The sequence below is a fragment of the Cydia pomonella genome, chromosome 20 (assembly GCF_033807575.1).
Source record: "Cydia pomonella isolate Wapato2018A chromosome 20, ilCydPomo1, whole genome shotgun sequence".
Lineage (NCBI taxonomy): Eukaryota > Metazoa > Arthropoda > Insecta > Lepidoptera > Tortricidae > Cydia > Cydia pomonella.
In genome coordinates, this window is record NC_084722.1 from 14,261,862 (window position 1) to 14,287,018 (window position 25,157).

Below are 25,157 nucleotides of genomic sequence, written 5' to 3' on the forward strand. Positions count from 1 at the left end.
TTATGCATTTGAATGTATATACTAGTGTAGCTGTAGACCTTGCGTTAAGCTTAGAAAATATAAAAGGTTTTAAATATCCCTATATTATATATAAATACCTATTACAAATGCGAATAAACTCGATCTGTCTGTCTGTTACCTCTTAACCAATTAACCGATTGAAAGGCACTTTTTTTTTTCACTTTTCTTTAGTATACCTCACATCTATTTCACTTCAGAAAGGTCACACCACGCACCATCTGTTATGATCAGACAATTGTTTGTTGTGTGCAAAAAAATGTTCCCGTCTGGACTGGCTTTAGGCGGTTATCACACCGCTTCCGCAAACCCTGATCACCCCTTAGGCGGGCGGAGCTGAAAGCTTCGTTGGTGGTGGTATCATCCACCGCCACCATCGCTCAGTCGCCGCCGCGCCACCGTACACGGCGCACGCGCTTGTTGCAACCTATGAACGCGCTTTAGAGGTTGCCAGCAGAGTAACAGACAACGGTTCGAAATTTAAACGAAGCGAATTAAAATTCGAGTTCGTAATTCGAATATTATTACGCGCGTGCGGTGTTTGTGTTTTGGTGTAAAATTTTAATTAAAGGTAAGTTTGATGTTGATTTTCATTAATGAATTTCGATTTAATTGAGCATGTAGGCGCTTAGTACACTGGATGCGAGCGGGATGTCGCTATAATACGCGTATAGCGTTGTCTGGCCTAAACATCGGAGCGACGTGCGAATCGGATCCTGTGTGCCAATAAGGGCGGTTACAGACTAGCGTATTTTTTCAGCGATACGAGCTTACACGTGCGTTACTTTACGCGTATGCTCGTCTTTAACCGCCCTAACGCTCTTAGATGGAATAAAAAAAAAACCGACCAAGTGCGAGTCGGACTCGCGCACCGAGGGCTCCGTACAAATCTGTAGGTATATATTATTATGTGATGTAACTAATTGTTAGATAGTTTAGTTAGTTTAGTTAATTGAGGGATAGTTTTTAATTAATTATTTTAAGATTAGTTTTATTTATTTTTAGATTTAGATTTAAAGGTTATATAAAGTGTTAATAAATAGAAATATATTATATAAATATTTGTTCGTAAGTTATGGATGTTTTCAATATATTATATCGTCGTTTAGTACACCCACAACACAAGACTTATTGGGCTTGCTGTAGAAGTAGGGTTGATACGATACTCGTATTTGTAAAGTTGACTTATAATATTTAGTTATGTATTATTAAAAAAAGTGATAAATCGATTATGTACAATTGTACAGGCTAAAAAAGTTTAAATATAAGTAAAATTACCCATGTAGTTAAGGTGCAGTAGGTTCAGAAAACGGATTTTGAAGATGTCGCAGTGCTTTTTTGGATCAGAGTACGGCTGCCATAAATTTAATGAGCAATCCTGAATTTTTGACTATAAAAATCACGAACATAGGTCTAAATGGCGCATTTAAAATATGAAATCTTCTGCTAAAAATCAGCAATATGCTTTTTGAGGGAACGTATTGATTACTTTTTTTATTTCAACATACAAATAATAAACATTAAAAAACCTGCCTGCTCACGCTTACACTCAGTGAGAAAGAAGAACACGAACTTACTGCACCTTAGGCTCTCAACTAAAACGAGAACGTTGACCTTAAATAAATAAATAGTTGCTTAAATTATTCTACCTAGTGCCGCTAATAATTAATTTATTTTTGTAATCATTTATTATGTGTGTAGCTGCTAAATTTGTTATTTAATCTATTTTTAGTATTTTTTGTAATGTGTCTTATGGGTTAAAGTAAAATGTTGCCAAGAAGAGACCATAAAGCTCGCACTGTCAAAAAGTTATCAGATCTCTTGTAGAGCCAAGCTTTCTAACTCTACAAGCCCTAACTTCACTAACTACACCTTAGTCAAAATATATGGCTTGGCCGTTTCACTGCCGTCACATGGGAGTAACTATTTATTATTTTTATTATACAATACTAGACGATACTTCGTATAGTAACGAAACCGCCAAGCCAGATATTTTGACTAAGGTAAGGTGTAGAGTCATACTTATTTGAAAAAATCATTGCTCTAGGTTAAAAATCCAGGAAGGAAACAGTAGAGAGCGTTTGTATAGAAAAATCGCAACTAGGAATTCCTCTTAACTAGGACCATTATGAACGAATCTACAAATTCTTAACGATTTTTTAACCCCCCACCAACCAACGGATCAACATGATGGCTAAAATTGGCCAAGGTAGACTCCACGGCGTGACAAGATCCCATTCATATCTTAATCTGACAAACTCGAGTAACTACAAAAATCTCCTTCTCGGGTTCCCCTACCATAATATATATGCATTGTAGTTGTGGACCATAGTTTAGATTTGCTCCATGATTATTTTTAGATAAGTACATTTTTTTAGGACACACTGTTTCAAATACTTGCGAGTATATTCTATTCCTAATTTAAAAATATTTAAGACCTGTTGGATATATCCATATATATGGAAAAGTATTCGAGGATGACAGATACTTTGCGGGTTTCATACGCTATTATGGCGACGACCGGTCTGGCTTAGTGGGTAGTGACCCTGCCTATGAAGCCGATGGTCCCGGGTTCAAATCCTGGTAAGGGCATTTATTTGTGTGATGAACATAGATATTTGTTCGTGAGTCATGGGTGTTCTATGTATTTAAGTATTTATAAATATTTATATATTATATATATTGTTGTCTACGTACCCACAACTCAAACCTTAATGAGCTTACTGTGGGACTTAGACAATTTGTGTAATAATGTCCTATAATATGTATTTATAATTTTCTAACGTGAAAAATCTTTCTTATTATGTAATTATAATTTAAAAAATGTGAAGGATGCACCTTGACCGCTTTTACTGGCCCACTTAAAGTTTTCAACCTTTATTGTCTAACAATTATTACAGCGATAAATAAAGCCTAGAATACATTGTTGGATACTCTGAATAATCCATGAAGACGGGTAGTTTTCCGTTTGCGGTAGCCTACTGACCTATTTTATGTAGCACCTTCGTCTGCCTGGTATTAATAAGGAAATAATAAAGACTGTAAGTAAATAAGTAAGTAAGTAAATATTCTTTATAGCACCAACAATTATTATACATTTTACATACATGTAAAACTACAAATAAAAAACGGGAAAAAGAACCAGGTAATAACAGGCGGACTTATCGCGAATAAGCGACTGACTAGATCGACGCGACGCCATTCTTAAAGATAAAATCCTGAAAATATTATAGCCTGTTTTTAGGATTCCGTACCTCAAAGGGAAACACGAACCCTTATAGGATCACTTTGTTAACCGTCTGTCTGTCTGTCAAGATCCTTTATCTCCGGAACGCGTAGAGGTATCGAATGTCAGTCCCTTGAAGCTGTGAAAAAATAAAACTTCTAAGTTGATGTAAAAATAAGATACGGTCCTTTATTTCACAAATAAACGTTTATTTTGACACTCTCAAGGGAATCATAAATTATAGGGTACTTGTTAACCTAGAACTAATTATTTGGCAAGTTATATCGTCTTATAATATGCCTACTTGAATAATAAAAGTTCTTTATACTACATACATAGAGATACAGGGAAAAATCTGAAAACTGTACATTTGTAATTAAATTATAACTAAGTTTTAAGCAAAAAAAAAACATTTTTGGTTCAAACCTTTATTGCTGACTGTACTTTTCTTTTCACAGGCAACTAATACCATCCTAAAACAACCCTAATAACCACAAACATAATTAGGTTGCGTTGTTTTATGATAGAGTTCCCATGGCCACCTTCTGTCTCCAACATCAGATCATCTCCATGCCATCATAATATTGCACTATAATCTGATTTATGTACATACGTGTGCAAAATTTCACCTCAATCGGAAATCGGAATGTGGGTCAAATTTAGTTGCCAAGATTTGATCCACACTAAATAACACATACTAACAGGGCAAGTTGAATAAAAGCTTGTAAAAACGGTATAATAATGAGAAACGCGAAAATTTATCGTCAGTCTTTATAATGACAATATCATCGTTCTTCAATTCTTGTATATCATAATAGCATCTTGTAATTGTACATTGGTATAGCCCGCTGTTTATTAATTGTTTAAAGTGGCTGCTATTAACGACCAACAACTGGTGAACCACAAGAACTGTACAGTGTTAATGACTCTGTGTGTGCGTAAGCGCAATTATGTGACGGGGACATTTTAGCAAGGTTCATGTGGAAAAGACCGCCATATAACGTTTTTGGTATAAAACGCGTATTTGAATATGTACTTCGCTCAGACAGTCAGAAAGGAAGAGTTTCACCGATCTTCTATAAGTAGAGTATGTGTACAAGCGCAAGTGTTAGAAGCGACGAAAGGTCTTACCTGATAGACGGTCTTTCCCACATTTACCTTAAATCTGTTTCTCCATCTGGACCACATCCAATGAGCAGTTCTCATACAAACGTAGTTACGCTCTCATTTTAAAACGACTAGCTAGATTGCTCTGAAACATATGTAAATTTTTTATTTAATAATGTCAGTAGTTGTTACAATTAATAATGTAAACTAAAACTAAAATATGACTAAATTAAATCTAAAATAAAACATTGAACATAAATGAAAACATTGTACTTACAATAGGATAAGGTATACAAGGTGCCCGTGAGCATTGCGAGAGATTTTAACGGTGCATTCCTGATGGCAACAGAAGCAAAAAATGTTATATGATTTTTTGCGAGATTCACAAAAAAAAAATTTTTGTTCTTTTTTCGCTTTTTTTTAATACTCCTGTACCTACATAAAACGTAATTTTTATTGATAAACACATAACCTAAAATTAACTAAAAGGTTTTTTTTTTATTTGGGGGGTAGCCTCTCGGATACATTTTTTTTAATTTTTCGATGTCAATCAATAGGTATATCCAGACTAGACCTCAAAGTGGCAATACCGCAGTCAAAAATGTGTTTTGTACCGACTTATGGCGAAAGAATGATTTCGAAAAACATTTAATTATCTCTGAAACTAACCTAATCCAGAAAATTTTATATGACATTTTAGTTTCTAAATATTACCAGGAATGCTTAGTTAAAATGTCTCGCAATGCTCACGGGCACCTTGTATCTAGTCCTGTAATTAGTTTATGTAGCTTCAGATACTATAGTTAAAAAAATACAGCGAATTTAAGTTTTTCATATAATACTTGTTTTTGCTCTATTTCGTTTGTTCCATAAACTGGAGCTATATAAACTAATTACAGGACTAGATATACCTCATGTCATTGTATGTGCAAAGTTTTATTACAATCCAACACGTAGTTTTAAAAAGAGAACGAAACTCCGTTTGTATGGGAAGATGAAATTCGGCCGAGCTTGCCGGCGACTAGTCGATGCTATAGGCACCTATAGGGACGGTGCGCGTTGGAGGGTCTGCCATCTTGTGGCCTGAATCGGAACCATAAACATGCACATGTACACGTCACGTGTTTTCTTGTGCATAGTAGGTTCTGCCATCTTGTGGGCTAAATCGGAACAAGAAACATCACATTTACGCCTCGCGCCAAAAATCTGACGGCTCCTGTGCTGCCTCCTACAGTTCATGCACGCTGCCTATATTTACTCCACATTAATTGTGTTGACCCACGTAATATTCAACAACGAAATTAATGTCATGAATTCATGATCGTGATGCGTCCAAGTCACAAGTCACTATAATCGAGTGACTACAAAAGCAATTATTTAATAATCAGCATTAAGTAATCGATTGCCTAGTTGTGGCGGCATTCTTTACAACATTGTCACCTGTTTTCCTCGTATTTGCTAACCGATGTGTTAGGAATTCCCATCCTACGGATATTGTAAATTAAGTGAATAACACCCTATTATCGTTTATCGTATCATGCATCACTCTAGCTACTATTAGGTGTACATGTTGCACAAATCCACAATGTACAAGATTGCATGTTAAATATTGAGAGGGAAGAAGAGCTGTACGATCCTAACGAAATAACGTTACAATTGCATTTCGGGAGAAAACGGTTTCTACTAACTAAATCGTAATAAATCACTGATTTTGATGTCGATCGCTTCAGCATAATATATTCTAGGTATATACGTTTCGCTTAAAAATAATCTAATGTAGTATTTATTTTTTAATACCAAACTTTACGCAGGGGGTATGGAACACGTTGAAATATGACTTCCTTTTTTAATTATTTGGGTCTTGTTTAAAATTTTACATATCTAATTGCATTATTTTCGTGTGAATATTAAGTTAATTAAATTGATAAATTGCTTACAATTTAATATAAATATTAGTGTAATTGGAGTTAATAAATGCCTATGAAAATGGCGGGATAATGTTTTTTTCAACTTAAAACGAAAAATAAAAACTCCCTGTAAATGCCTAAGTTGCATTTTACAGGGAGTTTTTATTTTTCGTTATCATATTTCGTTATTAATCACAAATTTCAAAGAATAAAGATGGCCTTTCTGAATGGGTAAGAATAATAATATAATAATAAAATTGCTTTTTATTTCCACAACACAGGTACATTTGAAAAAAACATTCTTATGTGGATCCTGTTTGGGTAAAAGCCTTCTCACACTTTCTGCATTCGTATATCTTGGGCTGTCTCTAACCAATATGTGCCTGCTACTGAGATGATGTCTCCCTTCAATTTTTTTTAGGTTTGCCCTGATGTTCCCTGCTGGCCCTGACCATTTTGTAGATTCTAGTGTCCATGTCCTAACCTAACCTTAAAACTTAAATATCAAGGTAGTACAGTGGCTCTCAAACCCTTAATAGCCTGTACTGTGCCTACACAAACCCTAGTCCTTGAGGGCGTGCGTCCGGCAAGCTGCGTGCGCGCCAGGTCAATATCCGTAACGATATTCCGTGGACGGTTTTATGCAGTAGTAGCCTTATAGCAGCTTCGCGTACGAGTCGGAATCCCTCGCCTATTGGTTGTATTTGGTTGGTTAACCGATAAATGTTATAATATAATTAGCCGAAATATGTACAAATTGTTTGTTTACTTTTATTTCAATACCTAAAGACACAGAGTATAGGACGCGGCGCATCGCGTCGAAATCGCGTCGCATCGCACCGCTTCTAGATAGAGAGCTGGTAGACGTTTGAAGTAGGTATAGTCACGTTTGAAAATATCGATACGAACAAAGTCCTGAAAATATGGATACGCGACGTTATTGCCCATATATAAAGGTGTATACATATGTTGGCACTATATCGTCCATATCTATATTTTCAGATGTGACCGTACTTGAGGCGAGCTGAAAATTTGCTGATACTTCTCCTATCATAGCCTAACCCAGCACTGCAAGTCTGGGTGCGGGGAAGCGGGGCTAAATCAACCCTTATATCTGTAAAGATTTTTTTGAGCCCAATGTTCTTGAGGCAATGTGTAATTTCTACTAAGTAAAAATTGAATATCGAAATAGTAATTAAAAAATAAGCCAGACCATTTGGTCGCGATTTTCTACCTGCCAGACGATATGCAATGTGAGTATATTATACTCACAATCACCTAGCGTACCTTTAATTTACTACACTACAAAAATAACTTTGTAACGCATACATTTATAGAAACAAATAAACTGAATTTTGCGTTCGCACGCTATACGTAACTTTCTAGAGCGTCTAAAAAGTCCCGACCAAAGGGTCTGGCTTCTTTTTATGACTATTAAGATATTTCTTTTTTTTTTTTTTTTAAATACAAATTGCCTTGATCATTTTTTTTTAATTATCTGAAAAATTATTTTGCACGCGTCTGGCAAGCTTAAAGACACGATCAAATGGTCTGGGTTATTTTTTATAGCTATTTAAATATTGAATTTTTGCTTGTAGAAATTACAGATTACCTCAAGAATATTTTTGGGCCCATAAAAATTCTTTAAAATCTAAGGGTTGATTTAGCCCCACTACCCCGCCGCCAGACTTGCAGCGCTGAGTTAGGGTTTGATAGGAGGAAGTATCAGGCAAATTTTAAGCTTGCCTCAAATACTCAAAGAAGATCTGATCGAAGAGTTGGTGGCTGAGCCCAATATCATAGGCGTAACTAAATCCCACAGACTTCGCTGGCTCGGTCACCTACTCAGAATGGGGAAGGATCGCGTAGTCAAGGAAACGTACTTGGGGCGACCAACCGGCCGTCGTCCGATCGGGCGCCCCAGGTACCGCTGGTGTGATGTCGTGGAGGCGGACCTGCGTCGGCTGAATGCCAATTCATGGCAGGAAACCGCGCTGGAGCGGGACAGGTGGCGTTCTCTCGTTTCGGAGGCCAAGATTCTTTTTGGATCGCTGAGCCAAAGCAGTTAGTTAGTTAGTCAAATACTTAATCTAAATACCAGCCTACCAGTCTACCAGCTCTCGGACCATTCGCGTTCGCGACTGATTTTAATAACTATTTTAGATTTAAGCTAGTTATAGTAATCCTCTGTATATATCCATTATGTATATTGTTATTGTAAATAAAGAGCTTAATTTATAACAGGTTATGAATTATATCTTGATTAGTTACGGATCTGATCTGTTAGTGTCAAAAGTGACGTTTATGGTTGAAGAAAGTTGACACTAACAGATCAGATCCATAACTAATCAAGATCTAATTGACATCCTGTTATTAAAATCAGAATATGCCCGTACGTCGTCGCTTGATACGTAAAACACGGCTGAAGTAATATGCAAGTACAAGCGAGATGTGCATGTGAGTGTGTATATCAAAAAAGTTACGCACACGCTTGCGAATATGTCAATGTCAAACTGTTCGATTTTAATGATTAATTCCTTCGTAAACTAACCCAATTATTGTATTTATCAGCATGTAATTAACTATGATTAGTTTTTACCAGACACCAGGCCACAAATGAAGATAATTTGATAATCAGCGGGAAGTCTGACTTGCGTTGCGTGACAATTGTTTTGCATTTAAAAATAAACTCCAGCAAATTACTGCTTCAATTTAAACTGAGGATAAACGTAAAAATCAATTACAATCATGACTTGATTTAGGTACTTCGAAAAAAACTACTTTAAATTGCCTCTATTTGATTATTAGATCGACAGGTTTTTTTCCATAGTCCTATTAGCTTAATTGCTTTTGGTTTTTACGATTAAACCTCTTACCTATTTTGTGGAAACTAAAGTAATTTAAAATGTTACAATTTGACGTGCTTGATATAAATATATGTCGGGAATTGTGAGCGTTTCAGCCGTTTTCCGACATATAAATAAATATATTTAATATTTGGGGATAATCTTACACAGATCGACATAGCCACAAACTATACAAATTTGTACTATGGGTACTAGGCGACCCTATATATTCATAAGTTGATAAATACATTCTTATCCCCCCCCCCCCCTACCCTGACCCTGCCTACGAAGCTGATGGTCCCGGGTTCAAATCCTGGTAAGGGCATTTATTCGTGTGATGAGCATGGATATTTGTTCCTGAGTCATGAGTGTTTTCTATGTATTTAAGTATTTATAAATATTTATATATTATATATATCGTTGTCTACGTACCCTACGTACGCCTTATATAGCTTACTGTGGGACTTAGTCAATTTGTGTGATAATGTCCTATAATATTTATTTATTTATTTTTATTTATTCTTAAATACATAGAAAATATCCATAACTCAGGAACAAATATTCCTAACAAACACAAAATAAATGGTCTTACCAGGATTCGAACCCGGGACCTCAAGTTCCGTAGGCAGGGCAGGGACACCTATTTGGTATATTATATCAGATACAAAAGTAGTAAAATTAAAAAAATATTAATTTAAAGAACACATAGTTGCATAACGCCATCCTCTCCTTTCACTGACTGAACCAGTTCGCGTGAAGTTCAGGGTCGCAAGCGCATTCATTGTTCTTACTGTTTTAGCAGTAGACTAGACGAAGAGAGAAGTCTTATTTTAAACCTTATTCACAGGGCATATGGTCTAAAATATTTTTTTTAAACTAGTCAAGGAGGTGGTCGTTCCTATGTATGTATTATTTATAGCTATTTTAAGCATGTTAATAAAAAAACATACTTGATATGTTTCATTTTTTGTGCTAACTAAGCCGCTAGCCCGATATGGTATGTTATATTTTTTATTTGAATTATTAACGAGGCTCTTTAATTATACACGCTTACATAATTGAATAAGCGTGTGAAGATATGGTCAGGAACGAAATTCCACATAATTACATCATATTTAGGCTCTGTTCTTGAGTTTTAGATGTCAATTTTTGATTTCTCGGTTCTCACACGTCACAAACGAAGGAAATAGTTATTTGTTTTACAAGGGGGCAAAGTTGTTGTTTAACCGCTCGTGCTAATATCGATACCCGAGCAAGCGAAAGATTCCAAAATTGAACCACGAGCGTAGCGAGTGGTTCCAGAAGTGAAATCTTGAGCGTTGCGAGGGTTTCAAGGCACGAGGGTTAAACAAACTTTGCCTCCGAGTGAAACAAAAAATTTTTCACGACACCAACGCGAGGAAAATACTAACTATGAAATACCAAAAGAATCAAACCTAATCAAATTCAACTGAATGTAATAAAAAATGTATCATTCAAAATCATCATTTAAAAGTCAATTCTACCAGCTAACATTAGGAAACAACTCAAAATTTGCATCTGATTACTTTACCCCACATGTGGATAAAATACAACTTTCTCATTAGTTTTTGAACAATCAAGAGGGCCTTTACCAGTTGGTGTGGTAAAAAAATAGTTTCATTGCATAAAGTTTGCTTCCTAATTTCACTGCCTTGCCATATACGGCAATGCTATTCACTATTCATAATTTAGCGATTTTCCTAGCATTGTAAAAAATACAAACATTGTAAAAAATATTTTTAGTAATTTTCCATCGGAAAGAACCAAAATTTATCAATTAAAATATAAGAACAAAAAAAATATTTTTGTTGACATGGCAATAATTTATTTGGTCCTGGGATAGTGTCGCTATAAATCGCATACGCATGGCAATGATGTGTGTCATTGTGTGTATTGTGTGTATCATTTAAAGTCAAATAAAATGTCTGTACCGGTCATGTCAACGACCAATTTCAAAACAGGAAATCATTGGAACGTTACGCAATCCTTCTTTAATTTTTTGATGTAAATATTTTATTGTAGTTATGTGTTCAAGTCTCGGGCAGAGGTTGGTTTTAATATTGAAGACTAGCTCGTTTATGAATAGTGTCCGACCGAAACCGAGTTTTTTACCGAAACCGGTCCGGTTTAGACTCGGTTTCGATGGAAACCATTGAAAAACTTGTCGGTGGCCTTTCTTAATTCATGCAATTGGAAAAAATATCGGTCAAATGCATCTCAGGTCACGCCTATTCTAATAAGAAAGACTAATTAGAATTCAAAACCTGCCGACACCGAATCTTCAATCGAGCACTATTTGTACGTCTAATAATAATAATACAACCCAGTTTCTCGAGTATTAAACTTACAAAGTATTTAAGTATCTAAGTATATATATACGGATTATGAGTCAGAATTATTTCAATACCATTCCGAACACGTGGCTACTAAACCAGTATTTGACAATACTACTGACCCGGAACCCGATTCAGATTCAACAACTTCTTACGGTTATGATCTAGTTTTGAGACGACCTTGATTATTGTGTTGGTGATTGCACATCTCACGCACGACCTTCACTTAATTTCGCATGCACCAATCAGAGCGAGCGAGATCTTCAAGGTCGTTAACGGAAACCGTAACAGTTGTTAAATTTGAATCGGGCTCCTATGACATGACTGAAGTTCGTGTTAAAATAAAATCGAAATCTAATTAAATTACCAAAACAGAATCGGCCTATGTTCAATAAAGATTAATGTGCATTTAGTTGAGCTGATCCTTGTTCCGTGACTACGCATGTACAGAGGTTTATGCAAATTATAGTTATTTAGTGAACTGTATGAATAATAGATGAACCTGATGGACCAGTGTTTTAATTGGATAAAAACAATGGTAAAGTTTGCAATGTAACATGTATTTAGTGCTTTATGTGAGTTACCTTCGGAGGATGAGATTATAAAATCATTTGTAGCGGCGGATTTGAGCATTTACAACTTACGTGATCCAGCAGCTCCTGTTGGTGATGGCCACGTGATGATTTTGGCTAATTTGGATAATCCTGTGCTCTTTCCACAGCTACATACATTCCATAGACGCACTGGGTAGAAAGTCACTTTCTTGTCTGGTTTGCACTTAACTCTGCAGCGACGAACTCGAAATTTTGATTTCTTTAAGCGGAGTGCAACGACGGCGTGCACTAGCGTAAATCGCAGGCGAAGTTGTGTATTTTACTTCACTAGGTGGCGTGACAGGGCTTTGGGATCTTGTTAGTTGTCATCTCAAAAGATGCCGCCACATAACACGATAAATGTATTCTTTCTTAATTGTGTTGCTTTGTACGTACGAAAAAAATACCTATTCAAATATATATATATAAATTAATTAATACTAATCTGTTCCTCTACGGAACATCATTATTTGTATGATATTCCCACTTTTTACATTTTTTTCTGTTGTAGCGAGAACAGAAATTCATAAACTATTAATTTCAATATTTATGCATTTTTTTCTACTTTAAATATTATATTTGTATTGCGGCAATAGACAGGAAAACCGGATACGGATCCATTTCGTTACCGTCATACAAACTATGAAAAATAGTAACGGAATGGTAACAAAAATCTTGAGCATTTTTTTCTTCTATTAAGATCGAAAAAGCTCGTGATTTTGAGTACATAGAAATAACACAAAAATTCGGTTCCGGTAGTGTTCCTACAACTTTTAATTAAATGGCCCATATGACTAGTATTATTTTATTAATTTATTATAACTAATTAAAAATACGATTTTAAATAAGCCTGCATAGTAAGGTGAGTGAGGCTATTTAAATCTATACACCTTCAAACAAATGCATTTATTTATTTATGCGGTATCTTGTTATGTTATTTCAAATGAGAAACGAAGGCTGCTTATAAATTACAATAATTGCTGCCAATACTATGTTATAGGACTTATAGGTATAGGCTAATAGGAAATATGGATGATATTCAATCATGCACTTGGTGACCAGGCAAATAGTTTATAATCGATCGTTTATCTTAGAAGTACAGATTACGAATAAAACTTGAATTAACGGGGTTCCGCATTATTATACACCCAAGGCCAAAAGTATGGAAACAAGCTTATATTTTAATAGAAAAATGTGATTTTTTAACCGATGTAATATATAATACTAATCATTAGAAACAAAATGGTAAATATAGTAGAACGTTTTAAAAGTAAATTACTCAAATTACTCAAGTTGTGGCTAAGATATTTGCCAGTTCAACATTTTTCAAAGCAATTAAAAGGGTAATAACTTTTTAAAAAAACAACAAAAAGTGCAGGACATTCCCAAGGTTGTATCTGATTTTCACTTAATTATTAATAAAAGACGACTAACTAAAACATCGAATCAGTTTACAAAAGTTTATTTACAAAGTAAACAACATAAATCTTATCAACTTCAACAGCTTGAGCTTCTGAATTCTGAATCGTGGCCTCTGGTTGTCAATGTAATTTTTCTTCAAACACCGTGGCAAATCTATCTGCCACTTGTCAAAAATTAAAAAAAAAAACAAACTAAATGATCGTTCGGATACATAGTCTCGGTCCTACATAGATGAATTATTATCATCGACTGTGTGATGTGTCAATGTAAGGTCCTAGACTTGTAGTGTTTTATCAGCAAATCGCTAATGCCACCACACAGTGTTGACCTCATGAATCAAAGCTAAGCGATAATTTGTCTGTCCGTCCGTTGTTCGCCTTCACACCTAGCCAGCATGCGCACAAACTGTGTTGGTATTCAGTTGGTATTTATTTAGACTGCATTGTCTGCACAAGAGCATTTGAGTCAAGTTCTGTTTAATAGTCTAATGAGACATTTAAGTTTCACCGTATTTGCTCAAATACGGCTCTGCATCCCTTGTTTCCACTACGAGTATACTTAGAACTATAGGTATCAAAAATATCATCATGAATATTTAAAAAAATACAGCGGTAAGAATTGTCATAAACTTAGATTTGGGCATGGTAGGCACTTTGTTTGAACATCTAGCAGGTACCAATATTTATTAGTTTAGGAATATATTATATTATATTAGTAGGAAAATTATGGCAAACAAGCATACGGCCCGCCTGATTGTAAGCAGTCTCTGTAGCCTATCGCTCTAGCCGACCCTAACACTCCGCACCCTCGTTGAGCTTTAGAAAACTTTTACTGTTTCCTGTTAGCAGCTACCGTGTGTAATATTATGCGAACCACTTCAAGCTACGAGAAATGGGTGGTAAATTTGGGACAGTTCTGGTATCCAAATACCTAATATCAAATTATGAAAATGAAAACAGTGATATACTATTTTCCATAAATTACTCATAAACAGCTGTTGGAAATGTTAGGAAGTTTATGATACCTTCCGCTCATATAGTATAACTATAACTAGTATTAGCAATCTTAATGTTTCCCAGCACTAACGACCTCGGTTTGATATTGGATCTAGTTTGAGTAGGAAATAATGTCTTTTGTTTCCAGTTAATTGACGTTTAGTTTAGACACTTGATTGACAGGGACATGATTAGATTGACTGTCATACGACACTAAAAGATAAAGAAATGGATGGTATTATTCCGTGATGATAAATGGCAATGGGGGGGGGGGGGGCGTTTAATAAACAAACATCATATAAAAGTTATGAAACTGTTTTCTTGGCAATTGAGACAATATACCTCATATTATCCTTTTTTTAGGTTCCTTAGTCAACTAGGAACCCTAATAGTTTCGTTATGTCCGTCTGTCTGTCAATCTAACCACTTTTGATCAGTGATCATTATACTAGTATTCAATTTTAAATCTTGTTGATTTTTTTCACCAGTAATAAAACATCATTTGGATATACGAAAAGCTCACCCTCCTATAATTTCTATAATTCGTTTGCTCTAAATACATCTACAGGTATTTTTTTTTTTTAACCAGTCAACAATGGCCATATTACATATAGCTTATAAACTAACATAAATAACCTTAAAAACTAAACACCATTTTGTCGACAAAACGGCGTGGCTAGATTGTTGCATGTATGTATTTTTAACTAGATTATTAACTAGACGTATAATACACACATAATTATATTGTCGGTAATAAAGCTCGCACTAGCCATTCATGCATGATTTATCATATAATCAAGTTAGTCCTCGCCCACCGTCTCATGGCATAATATATCGTGACAAGATCGCGCGATAGTCGCATGACATGATGTTTCCACGACACGACTTCTATCGCGACATTGATGTATAAGCTTCGACAGAGAATTAGCTTATGATGACAAAAAGTACAGATAATTATGCGTACATAGTTGTACGTATATCTCTAGACAATGTATTTTGCTTTATTTGAGTCCAGGTTCGAATCCCGTGTCCCTAGTTTTTGTTTGGCATCGAGAATAGGAAATGCAAATTATATCTTGAGTTAGGGCATTGGAGTCGCGATGCTCATAACTTCTTTCAGGGCCTAAAAAAGGCCCCTGGCTCATTTCTAGGCCGAAGAATTGGCATCTCCATTCATCGTGGGAATAAGGACAGTCTTCTGAGCCCTGTCCCATAGATGGCAGACCTGGGGAACTTAACATAGGTGGGTATAATATGTATTTTTTTATTTATTTTCCTAAAAAATATGGTACCTACATTTGAAACTTATATTAGGTTCGCCAAACGATAAGTTTAACGTTATCTTTTATATTTTATTAAGTAGCATAATTTAAAAATTCTTGTAGGAGTAGTTTTTGTTGTATTTGTTTAAATTAGAAATACAGCATAATTTAATAAATGTAGTTATTCGTTTCATGATTTTGCGTACAATAACGGTCGAAGCTCGTAGCATCACGTACAACCAATTATCGCTAACAATGCCAGTTATATCATCTTCGCATTCTGGGCTATCAGCTAATAACCGTGTCAAGGTCGCGGCCGTGCGTTGTTATGAGTCAGCTAAATAGACAGCCTGTCAAAATGCCTGAAACCAGTCGAATGGGTACCGTAGGGCTCAGTTGCGCGCGTCAAGACTACAAATAATTTAGCTTTCGTTTTCTTCATGAACTCTATGAACGGTGTTTTTTTAAACTCCGACTTCTCCGTATATTTAAAAAAAAAACTGTACCAATAGCGAAACGTGAGGTACGCGTTTGCGTTAAGTCTCATTTTGTATGGGATTTAGAAACAGCGCGCCAATCGGGACGTTTTGGAAACTCAAAATCTCATACAAAAGGACACTTAACGCAAACGCATACGTCACGTTTCGCTATCGAATAAAATTACACTAGGAGCTCTGTACCCATAGTGTAACTTTGATCGACATCATAACGTGACGAACGCGTTTGCGTTAAGTCTCATTTTGTATAGGATTTTGAGTTTCCAAAACGTCCCGCTTGGCGCGCTCTTTCGAAATCCAATACAAAATGAGACAAACGCAAACGCGTACGTCACGTTTGGAAATCGAATTTATTTACACTAGGGGTACTGAATGGTATAGTTGATGTTCATTTTTTTTCGTAAAAAGTAATTACTCGTTATAGCGTTGTTGTAATTCGGACATAATATTGAAATCCAGCAAACAATTCAAAACATTGATATATCTATTTATATTGAATGCCACTGCATTTCGAATATCTATCGTCTGGGACAGTACTTGCGTTTACTATCAAATGTATAAAATAAATATTAAAATATTATAAGGACATTTTTAGGTTCACAAATTAACTAGAATAGGCTTGTGTTGTGGGAACTCGGACAACGATATATATAATATACAACTACTTAAACACATAGAAAACATCCATGACTCTCTCCTTCATAGACTCATACTAAACACTATAATAAATAAGCCCTAAGGCAAGTGTACATGCTCGTAAGGGCCAACAAAAATCTTTAAGGTGCAGTAGACTCAGAGGACGGAGTTTTTGAAAAGTTGTAGCGCTTTTTTGGATCACAGCACGGTTGCCAAAAATTTAATTAGCAATCTTGAAGCCTTTCTTTAGACACTTCAGCGATTCGAATCCTGAGTTTTTGGCTTTCGTACGATAGAAAAAAATCACGAACATAGGTCTAAAATGCACTTTAAAAAATGATAATACATTTTGCACAAAAATTAAAACTATGAAAATTATTTCTACAAAAATGAGTAATATTATGCTGGAGGGACTCTATTGAAACACAAAAAAAAAAAAAAAATCGTGATATCCGCGGTCCCGCGCACGCACATCCATCTCGTTTATGCTTATGCTGAGTGAGAGTGAGAGAAAAACACGAACCCTGGTCCTCAAGCGTAAGCATCATTATGTGTCACTTGACATTTTTAACAACTACTCAGAATATATTAATTAAGGTGAGTGCCATTCATAAAGGATACATGTCAGATGCCACATACCTGTATAATGTGATGCCAACCTTGGTGAACCCACGTAGCTGCGGTCGGTGGTCTGTAGCTGACCTGCTTCATACGGCTTATTGCGTTAAATACACTTGCTTGCGAGGAAATGGGTCATTTAATATACCTAAATATTTGTATACGAAGGATATCACCACCACCACCATAATAATGGTGGCCAAAATTGTTGATGATTTTATTGATTGTAGTTTTAATTTTTAATTATGTTTTGTGAAAGATGTTGAAATATAAAAAATATTCCTAAAATACTAGATTGTACAACAAGCGCATAAAGCGATGCATTATCATCCGAGCCAATATAGTCGAGGATAAAAATAGACATTTATGCCTGAGTTATAACACTCTGCTTTTCACTTCGATTGCGAGGAAAATTTACAAAAAATTCCCATAATGTAGGTTATTTTACCGTATTTGTTCAAGACTAAAGAAAATTGTGATCGGGCCGGCCGGGGGCAGTTTGTATTACTTTGTATAGCAGATTTTTGCTAACGTAATAAGAGTCGTGATAGATGATTTTACTTTAAGCTCTAGAGCATAATAAGCAATTTTATGTCGCTTACACGCGACTTAAATGTCAATTTTACGAGCAGGAGAAAAAAAAATTGAATGTATTTTTTGGCCACCTATAATTATGTAGGTAGGTACGTCAAATACATACCTATCTACACCTTTCTCCGGTGTTATTTAATGAGGCGAAAAATGTAAACATATCTTTAACGTCGACTATACAAGAGGGGTATGGGGTAGTTTCCATGCCAGGCACGGCATCGCAGCATATGCCAATACACCTAATAATTAAAGTAATTACAACTATACAAAAACAAATTACATCCGAAAGATTTTAACTGTGTATTCCCGATGGCGTAGAGTAAATAACCTTATTGATAGATATCAAAAAGTGACAAATAACACTTTGCTACAAGTAGGTTTTACGAAAAAAAAGTAAAATTTTCATTTTAAGTGCCACTTTGACCAATAAAATTTACTTTATATGTTAGCAATACCATTCGCTTAGCACCTTTGCATACAAACTTCTATGCAGGGGGGGTCACTTTTCTTTGCAGCTGACTGTACTTTTTATTTTGTTAAACCAAAAAAACTGGCGTAATTTACATAATTTCATATAACATTTTTCGCTTCTTTTGGCCTTAGAAATACGTGGTTAAAATCGTTCAGGTTCCTCATGTCGTGTTACACCGTGTACAAAATAAAATACAAATTATACTAACCAAAAGTCAAATGCAGGTGCTAGACACACACAGCCTATGACCCATCTCACAAAACAAGTACCTTTCTATGGGACAGTGTGCGCGCCGCCGCCGCCGCGCCGTGCCAGCCAGTGGACGATTTGTTTACAGATATTATATTATATTTCCTCATCAAGTCTTCCTAAATAAGATTATATGAGATTTTTTCAAGGATTATGAGATATTAAATTCCACACTGTACCTAGCACTGACTCGTTCCAATAATAGGCATTTAATCAATCCAATTACACGCTCCAACAACAATCATAGAGTACCACAAGAACAGAGCGTTCACGACTTTTTGCCTTTTTTTCATACCCCAGTTAAACCAAGCCGTAACCGTCACAGAGAATAACTTCAGACAATCCAGTTACATATTTAACCTTAAAAAATAATATAGAAATTATAATGATGGCAAAAAAAAGTTGAAGTTCGAGCTTCATCGGTTTTGGGAAGGACGAGTGTCTTTTATATTATAGGTTATGTTTTGTGTTTGGTCAGTATTTGTTTTGTGGGTCAGAGAGTGCAGTTGGTTTAAGAAGGTTAGTCTGTGCTCATTATTACAAATTATTAGGGTATATTAAAGTGCGCGTGCTCGCGTTGTAGGTTCTCGATATGTAGCGAAATATGTCCAGAAATTTTTGATTTAAAATAGTATTGTGACTTGTATTTCACGGATGTGTTGTTATTATATTTATTAGAGTATTTCAAAAACAAACAGATTTTTCATCTCGATTCGATTCACCTCGCTCTACCTTACTACGTTCTTCTTCTTCTTCCTCACGTTGTCCCGGCCTTTTGCCACGGCTTACGGGAGCCTGGGCTCCGCTTGGCAACTAATCCCGAGAATTGGCGTAGGAATAAGTTTTTAAGAAAGCGACTGTCATCTGACCTTCCAACCTAGAAGGGTAAATTAGGCCTTATTGGGATAAGTCCGGTTTCCTCACGACTGGTAAATACCAAATGATGTTTCGTACATAAGTTCCAAAAAACTCATTGGTTTTAACCCGCGACCTATCTAGAGTCTGTGCGGGAAAAGAAGAGTAGTGGAATGTATGGGGCCCAATACATTCCACGACTCTTCTCTTTCCGAACAGACTACCGTACTACGTTATAACCTTATAACTCACCATAAGCGGCTGTTCTACCAACATTTGCATATCCTGTTAACAAATCAAATGCCATTAATTATCTACAACAATAATTGTGTCAAGTCACGACACCAATTATAATAAAAACCATGAAATTCAGAAGTAGGAAGCGATATTCATAGTGGAATCGTATCAGGGCCGTGAGAGCTCAGCCGCGACATTGCAAGTTCAAGGATTAACCTTACTGTAATGATAAACAAGCCTGGGGGCCTAGCCAATTGTGTGTGCTGTAGGGAACAAAACGCTAATGTATCTCTATGACTCTTCCATATTATTGCAATATAGTAAACACCCCTATTATGGAACAGGCATCTGCGGTAGTATCATGGTTCGATTTTTATCACTTGTCACTATGGCCGTCACTTTCGTGCTTACATACTTGTATGAACGTTACAGGCATGGTGACAAATGATAAAGAGCCGACCATCTTAGCCCTATAGTGCTGGGATGGCATAGACAAATCCTGTAATACAAGTATTTACCATCAGTTTTTAATCGCTGGTAACATTTTACCATGAACAAGAGCCAAAGAGCTGCTTAAGTTAAATTTTTCATTGATTGTTAATTTGAAAATTAAGGGCGCCATAAATCTCATGACTGGAGCAAAAAACCATAGTTTTAATTGGTTAATAATATGAAACCAATTGCAGTAGCTTTCATTAAATTCATAGAAAACATAAAGAACGAATTGGCCATTCAACTTTTAAAGCATAAAGCGGTAAAATTTTTACAGTTGTCGGTGAAATATCAAAAATACTCAATATTTTTTCTTAAATGTCCCATGATTGGTTCCGTTAACATAGAGAGATAAAGATATTTTATTATTCAAGTAGGCATTTTACAATGCTTATGAACGTCAAATAAAGCTACATCTAGCCAAGCTAAGCTAGCACCGGCGTTTCGATCTCTTGACTAGGCCCCCTGTTCTTAAGGCTGATATGTGCCTACGATGATTTCGTGCCCATGATATGTATTCTGGCCCACCTCGTTAACATTGGAGAGACTACACCTCCAAATCTTATACCTGTTAGTATTAGGGTGGTCCAAAAATATAAAGTCATGAAAATGCCATATTCACACGGGTTTTTTTATTTCAATATACGTAAAAAGTATTCATAGCAAAATGTAGACCAATTAAACATCATTTAGAGGTATAAATGAACAATTCTGCTATACAAAATTGTATTAAAATAAATTGACCCATCAATGATTCTGCTTTGGAAATGACTTTAAGGGCTCTTTATACATTTTATCTATTAGTTATATTATAAGTATGTTAAAAATATGGCGGTCGATTTTTTTGCTTTTAGGTTACTTTGTATTTTGTCATTTATATTTAAAATCTTAGCGACCACGAGTTCAAATTTGGCACATAGTATACTATACTATTCTATAATATAATAAAGGGAGCCTTTTGAAAATAAAATGTATTCCACTTTTTTTTCTCCATACAAAGTTGGACCACCCTAATTAGTATTTCCTTTAACATTGGGGACCTTATACATCTCCAAATTTTATGTACATTTATCCTAGAGACTATACAATAGGTATCTGTTTATTAATAATAATGATACATACATTATTTTATTCATTTATTTATAAAATGTAGTGATAGTAATAGGGATGCGGGCGACCAATACTTTTTTATGCGATTTCCACCGTCAAATTTAAAAAATACAATTACACTGACCATGTCAGTTTAAATGGTTTCCTTACTTAATTTTCAGGAACTGAAGGGTTCTCTTCAATGATTATTACCCAACAGGAATACCTATAAGATATACTCATCCGGAAGTACTTCACGGCCAAGTCAACACTAATTGATATTATTTCACATCATCGGACGTTTCATAACCTTTATATTATTCACAAGGCACTTTGTTTTACCTACGTGAGTAACTTATATAAGTTGATCCTTAATTTATAACATAAACCGGTTTTTTGGTGGCAAAAACTTACCAGTGTTAGTGATCGATTAAATAAGTTTTTGTCAAAAATTTCTTTTTTGGTACAAGTTTTTTTCACTGCCTGTATTAATCTTTCATTGCGTTGTTTCATCACATAGTTCCTATGGCAATCTCCTGTCTCCATCAGCCATCCAACCATCATCAGATCAGCTCGATGGTGTCATAATATTGCATTGCCACCGGACTTACATATGTTTGCAAATTTTCAGCTTCATTGGAAATCAGGATATTTATATTATTTATAGAGGATTATATATACTTTTGTATACTTAGCCGTAAGTAAATTATTTAAGAAATTAATTAATAAAAATTAGGGTTGCAGGTTCCTGTAACCATCAGGCGGAACGTATACTTGATTGGCATCGATTAAAAAAATAAGCGTAGCGACTTGTGAATCACATTTGTGTCCTTTAATACACAATGTGACAACACAATAGCTACACGCAACGACAAATGCATTTAATTATGTCATTGTAGCTTCTCATTTGGGTCACTGATGTTGGTGGAATTGTGGTATTATGGATTTCCTATTTTTAAGTCAAATTCTTAAAAAGTTAAAGTCAAATGAAAGTAGGGCTGCCATCTCGAATTTCGCCAAACCCGGACAAAGATTTAAAAAAACCCGGACATTTGGCGTAAATCGCATTTTTCCCCCGGATTAGTCCGAAAATAATATTTTTAAAAAACAAGATCTTTAATTTTACATGTAGTTTTAATGTGCTTCCTTACATGAAAAGTGTCCGGGTTTTCCCCGGACACTTCTTGACAGCCCCCCCGGACGGCCTCCAAACTAGGACAAATCCGGGAAAACCCGGACGGATGGCAGCCCTAAATGAAAGTGATGGCACTAAGCAGGGACCTATACGGTACCTGCAGGCCGCCGGCCTAGCCAAGGTGACAATCGCTATCGCTACGACAACGAAATGATTTGTGTCTCTCTATCACTCTTCCATATAAGGGCCTCGCTTCTCGCTCGCTTACTCGCTTCGCTTTCAACTCGCTCACAAATCGCAATTGTGATTGATAAGGCTCTTAGTACAACAATGGCAGTCGCTACGGAGTGTAAGCGATTGGCATGTTGGCTACGCGGCCTGATGTGCCGTCGGAAAGATTCCAAAATTGCGAAATTTTGGAAATTACTTATATTTTTGTATAGGAACCGAAATTTTTCATTTCTACAATTTAAGTTTGTTTTGTTTCGATTGAAAATTGCCTGAAATGCCCAAGAACTTTTCCAACTTTTTGGAAACGTTCCACAAGTTGATGACGACATATGTGGTCTTGTACCTATTGTTTTAACATTTTGTATTTCATATATTTTTAGTGCAAATATATTTTGATTAATTGCTTATTTTCTGTCCCTTCAACTAGATTTTTTTTATAAACTTCAAAATGTGTCATCAATTCAGCATCCTTATATTATGCTTCACATACATTTGCCCAATTAAGACTATTATAATAGGTAGCTCATTTACAATTCAACTGGTTAACTTTATTAAATACCAAATTGCTAGTTAATGGCTATTAACTTAGTAATATTTGCAAACGCTGAGCCACGCATTGGCGATTAAAACACTACTTATTCCGCTTCTTTACATATTCTAATCTAACCATAGAAGTCATTTCGTTTATATGCGAATAGGAGCCAGATTCAGATTAACAACTTGTTATGGTTTTTGAACTGATTTACACCTTGACGATCGTCTTGGTGAGTGGCGGGCGTCTCACGCACGAATTCAATTTCATTTCTCATGCACCAATGAACGTGAGCGATCTTTAAGGTCGTATCAAAACCACCGTGGCATTAAGCCGAGTCCTTTTTATCGTCCGTCACTATTACTAAAGAGGGTACCTATGGAACGTGGAGGCAGGGAATACAATCTCCATAGGCAGAACTGTTGCAAAAGTGTCCTGCTATAAATAATAGTTCCAAATCTCTCCAGAGTAGCGCTAGAGTAGCTAAGAACCTAGGAGTTAGTGTAGGTCTAGGTTTTTGACGGACACTTTTTGCTATATGGAGATTGTATTTCTTATCTCCACCTTCCGTAAATACCTCTTTTATGTTATTAAATGGTGTGACTTAAACAAATGTAAATCTATTTTTCTTTCTTTTAAAATAATATCAAAACCTTAACCGCGCGTTTCTCCAGAAATTTCCTGCCGCTATAGCCAACCTGTGGAATGAACTATCGTCCACGGTATTTCCAGACCGATACGTCCTTCAAACCTTCAAGAAAAGAGCGTATTCTCAACTCAAATTTCAAAAATGCACTTACAATTAACCTCTCTGGTGTTGCAGGTAATCACTTACTATCAGACGATTGGTCTGCTCGTTTTCCTCATTTCAGAAACAAATTCTTCAATCTAAATCGGTCACCAGAAACTACTAACATAGTTCTTATGAATGGCCACCAAGTTGACATTTTTACAACTATGTTCGTGACATGGTTAGTAAATAATAAAATGGCTCTTAATTACATGTGAGCAAGGCGAACTTCAAGCGTACTTAAGTAGCTTTTTATGTAACTAACAGGCCTTGTTTTGTGACAAATTATCCAATTCAGATAGTTCATATCCAATTTAAGCTTAGTTCATGTACATGTTTAGTAACTGGGCGCGTTACAGATTATAATTTAAACTAATACGAAAATCCTATACGATTATTTTGTTTATTAAAATTACTTGACAAGGTGGTCACACTCACACTAAGTTACTTTGTCATTTCCTAAGTGTATTGTATAGGTACCCTATTTTGGAAATACTGATGGAATAAGAGCAACTGTGAAAGGTATATCGGGTAACTGTTTTGATATTTTCATTTTATGCTTCCAAATAAAAATAAAACTAAATAGGCCAGCTGTTTTCGGTAAAATAAGACCCTGACGAATTGAGAACCTTTTTACCAAGTGCGACGCGTCAATGTGAACCTTGTCGCAATACACGAAGGTTGATATTAGGCTGAACCGCCCGCGTCAGTCGACGTCTTGGCAGACAAATAGTTAAAGTCGGTTAAAATCACTAATGAAGTAGCATCATTGATTACGTGAGTTGAGCTACTCAAAGGCCGAAGGTACTTAAAAACGGTGCGATGCAAATCTCGACAGGTCAAGCGGGTTCCGTAGCGAACAATAGGTAATCAATATCGTCAGTCAACTGCTTGCACGCAACGTGGTGCTTAGAGCGTTTTCACATTGTTCGAACAGTACCCCTAGTGTAAATATTTTCGACAGCGAAACGTGACGTACGCGTTTGCGTTAAGTGTCATTTTA

The 25,157-nt window shown here is 35.7% G+C and overlaps 1 protein-coding gene across 1 annotated transcript in view; it reads left to right on the forward strand.

The window, feature by feature from the left end:
- Nucleotides 1-405: 405 nt before the first annotated feature.
- LOC133528844 (putative metabolite transport protein HI_1104) overlaps nucleotides 406-25,157 on the forward strand; it is a 59,548-nt gene continuing 34,796 nt past the window's right edge. Inside the window, exon 1 of the mRNA XM_061866328.1 lies at nucleotides 406-589. The gene's annotated coding sequence lies outside the window, so the exon portion shown is untranslated. The remainder of the gene's footprint in view (nucleotides 590-25,157) is intronic.